The sequence below is a fragment of the Mya arenaria genome, chromosome 3 (assembly GCF_026914265.1).
Source record: "Mya arenaria isolate MELC-2E11 chromosome 3, ASM2691426v1".
Taxonomy (NCBI): Eukaryota; Metazoa; Mollusca; class Bivalvia; order Myida; family Myidae; genus Mya; species Mya arenaria.
Window position 1 is genome coordinate 3,111,378 of NC_069124.1, and position 4,727 is coordinate 3,116,104.

The 4,727-nt window shown below is 33.4% G+C and overlaps 1 pseudogene; it reads right to left on the bottom strand.

The window, feature by feature from the left end:
- Nucleotides 1-1,142: 1,142 nt before the first annotated feature.
- On the bottom strand, nucleotides 1,143-1,841 carry LOC128228085 (neuropeptide S receptor-like; annotated as a pseudogene).
- Nucleotides 1,842-4,727: the final 2,886 nt, after the last annotated feature.

The window sequence follows — 4,727 nt, forward strand, 5'->3', positions numbered from 1 at the left end:
TATCAAACAGTATTCATGTGCATTCTATATAATTTAAATTCATTCTCTCAGTAAAACAAATTTGTCATTTGGATTTAAGCAACATATCCAATAAAAAATATCTGAAACTTTGGTCTCTCCAGTAAAATGCTAACATGCAATAACTGATTTTAGTGTAACACTTGTCAAATTACAATCTTGATAGTTTTGCTAATTTATGGAATCCACCTAATGAATTGTGTGTTCTTTTCAAACTTCTTTAAAGTCATAGTTTTTGTAGCTGCCGGAACTGTCCCATGTAATCTTATGTGTATCACGTTAAACTATGTTCGTACATTTCTCAATGAAATTCCGTAACCTACCGCCATTCATACATCGCAAATATTATATAAGCATTATCATTATAATTACATACGAGAGGCATTCAGTATGATACACAAACGAAGCGATCGTAAGGTTACTGGAAACAAAGGTCAAAGGCATTTTGTGCATGCCGATAAATCGACATTTTAGTTTTAATGACGTAAAATATGTTCCAGATTCGGCCTGAAATAACAAAATAACAGACATGTTAATACACAAAGGGTGCTACCAATCAGGCCCTTGTATTTTGTAGAAACAAAGATATATATTTCAAACTATTTCAACTTTTACTAGGAACATTTCTCGTTAGCCATTTTAATCGGACTAAATATATTCACTTAAAGTCATTTTAAATCAAACTTTTCGAGGTATTTGTTCTTGGAAATGTCTAAAACCTAAACCGTGTTTTCATATTTAATTAGGAACATGATGCTTGCAAACAACAACAACAGCAACAACAACAACAGTCGATGACAAAAAACAGAAGTGTGTTCCGTTGAAGAAACTTATGGCTCATAAAAGCTCATTGTCATGGGTGTTGAGTTTGTTTGAATCAACACCATTGGAAGTGTTAAGATGTTAACATATTGGTACATATAAACCTTTGAATAGATCTCAAGCAGATGACATTTTACGAATAATGCATGTCTACAAGTAAACATGCCAGATATACCGTTGCAGTGCTATTTGGGAATATATAACAACGACAGGTCCTGGTTTCAAATAATTATTAAACGCAATCATCAATTGAATTACATACTGAAGTTTACTTGTATATAATAAATATCTCCAACATATGGTCAATGTCTTAGAATCTTCATTTCCACTTGACTCTCGTACGTATCTTGGCGACTCATGGGGGCACACTGACTGTTGTTCCTGCACACGGAATGGTTGGCGTGTGGTCCTGTTGACCCCGTGGGACAGGAACTGTACCCGCGAAGTGGCGATTGCCTCTTTTTTGAACGACAATCCTTAAGTTGCTTTAACCAGTTAGTGTTAATGTTGAATGCTAAAAACACGTAAGGGTTTGTGGCTGAATTACACGCCGCCATTCCTCCGAGTATGGCATACAGTTTTTTTAAATAAGACAATACTTGCCGTAGGACATTATCATCTCAACAACGAAATATGGCATGGAACAAATGATGAATGTCAATAGGATGACAAATGTCATTTTAAGTGTCTTTATTTTTGCTCTAGCAGGGAATTTGAGTGGGTACTTTGTAAGTATATCTTTCCTTTCTCTTGTCGGTATTTGACACTGCTGTTTTGCAAAGCCTTTTTTGAAATTTTCATAAATATTCTCAAATAACAGATGACCAACATGACAAACGGGATAAAGAACACGGCGAAGGCTACCCAGGTCGATGCCAGTGAGGTAGATTTCGAAAAATGTTTTCGCAACGGGTCTCGCCGTCCTCTTTTGCTACCGTGTGAAACACACCCGTCACCGGAAGCGAGAACAATGCTGCCAGAGCCCAGCCAGTCCCAGCCATCATCCAGATCTACAGAAAAATAACAACATTACTATGCGTTCATTTTTTAAACATTGGCAAATGTGATACACGTGACAAGAAATGCTTTATTGGTAATATGCCATCTTGGACAGTTCTCAATATAATTATTATGTCACGTAACGCCAACGCTCACTTAACTTTCGTGATAGTTCGTTCAGTAACCAACCAACAACTGTTCAAGTGTTCTAAGTCTTTATTGTTCAACGTTCTTTCTAAGTATAATAATCAGTATATAATACAGTTTGACATTTAAGGTAATCCCGCATCCTAACTGCCGTCCATTAAGGACCCAAGGCCGGTCTCCTTGCCGTGCCTAACCAGCTCTGTTTTCACATCCCAAATCATCTCTTTTATACTAATTTGTACTAATTTGTTGTCTACCTATGACAGCTTTACAACCACAGGAATACACGTTTTTGTAATTAACATGACCATTTTGTACATTTGTACCAGGTCGGCTGTCAACCATCTTCATATTCAAATGACAATCAAATATGCCCTACATTACTAAACATGCAGTATGTAGACACATATCCCTTTAATTAAATCTTAATTATATCTTAAATATAACGTATTACGTCACATTCTATAGTATTAAACTCTGTTACGTGACATTCGTCCCTTTTTTATCAAGATTTTTAAGAAAATCTTTGCGTCAACCCCAAACAATGGTTATAATTGAATAGATAAATAAAATCGTAAGAAACTATGTTTCTCAACCCCAAACAGGTAAATTAAAAAAAGTAATTCTGACAAAAAAAAATACGCAAAAGAAAACCTGTGCCTTAATCTCAAACAATGATATCAAATTGTATAGATACCGTCCCTTTTTAATGCAAGATTTTTTTTTCGTAAGCAATAGAAAGTAAACTGACACGTTATTTGTCAAAATGTCTGACATAATATAGACTAATTGGTAATTAGCCCTCAGCTAATTAATAAACATAGTTAACAATTAGAAAATAACACTGCAGATTGAGTACAAGTAATTAACACTGACAGTACTGTTGTCAAATTTGGTAATTAGTCAATGTTTTATGTAGCGCTGTTTTTCATGTTATCATTCTGAAGACAGGGAATCATCTTTGTTGTTGTTGCTGCTGCCGTGTTGTTGTAGATGTAGAGTTTATAGCCAAGGGGTTGTTTGATTGTAGAATGTCCCCACCGACTCGAAATGTTCTGCCATTATACGACTGCTAATTCTGGAAGTGTACTTAGATAGATGTGTGCAAGTGTTCATGTTATTGAAGATACTAACGATCTCAAGTTGGTGTTGTCCATCACACAGGAATCATCACGGTCCTAAAGACTTGATCATGTGACGTCAAGCCGAGCACAGGTCATACGAGAATGTGTGATTAGCTCCTCTGGATATTCCGAAGTTTAACCAATTGGTTAGCACATCACATACGCAATACCAGAATATAGTTCGATCCTTTATGAAACACCGATGACCACTTAACACAATATCGCCACTAGGTATATTATCTCGATATCCGCTGAAGAATAATGTTGATATTGACTGTTCGTATCACGTGACATATTACCTGTACTTTTACCTTTCATTGACATAGGTGTTGCTATTATCATGAACTTAATATTTTCAAGCAGGCTTATATTTTGAAAGTGGCCCCATTTATAATTAATTACTGTATCTGCGTGTAAGTGTTTTGAATGTTCGTTTTATTTTCATGAACAACATTTTATTTCATTAAGAACCTTTTTATGCAATATTTTACAAAGCTTTTATTTTATTAAGAACCTTTTTCATGCAATATTTTACAAAGCTTATATGTTACCTTTACCACACTAAAACACCCTTTCATTCAACAAGTACATTAATTCCGTTCTGTCCTGCTTATCAGCAGATATCTAACACAGTTATTTAGACCCAGATTGAAGATTCGGTATGTTTATCATTTGACAACTTTTAATTTCATAATTATTCCATTATTTTAAGAAAACTAATACATAAGTGATCCAATTAATTTATTAAATAACTCACACCCTAATGTGACTTCACAGGAGTCCAACAATTTTGTTGAAATTCAATATCTTGAACGTATCATCTCCAATCACTTTTAAGAAACCTGGTCTTTCTTGACCACTATCTTTGTTTATCTTTGTACACCTTTGTACATCTTCATAGTTATAAGAAAGCTAAACTCTAGCTTAACATGTTACCATCATGCTTATCATCTGATAACTTACAACTTTATAATTGATTCATTAGTTTTACCAAACTAATCTGTGAGTTACTTAAATAATTTAATTAGATTACTTACTACCTAACAAACAATTTAATTAATGATTTTGAAATTGGAAATTACTTGCCGTATTCAGGCGATACACTTTATTTAATGACATCTAAGAAATTACTTTTCGTTTTGCACGCTTTCTCTCTGAGACCTTACTATGATCCAAACAATGATTTATTTATATGATTTTTAACACTTTAAAACCATCACCAATTTACTCAATATAATATAATATGATATATTGACAAAATACTACAATTATTTACACAACTATAAACTTACTTAATTTTAATGATTTCATATCATTAATGTCAAATTAATTACAGGTAACATTGCATTCATTTACCTATCTGATGTGTTTGACAATTATTTACAGTTACATGACAACTGAAGTAATAAAACCTGCCATTTTTCTCCTTCTTCGACATAAAAACATCACATCTTGTATTATCTTCAGTGTTTGCACTTAACCCTGAGTATAAGTCATTAATTTTTTTATTTATGCAACTTTCATTAATGTTAGACCTGCTAAATAAGTTTACTCAAACTTCTTTTAATTACATTTCTTTCCATGTTAATTATTCGATTAATGTCCTTAAATGACTTA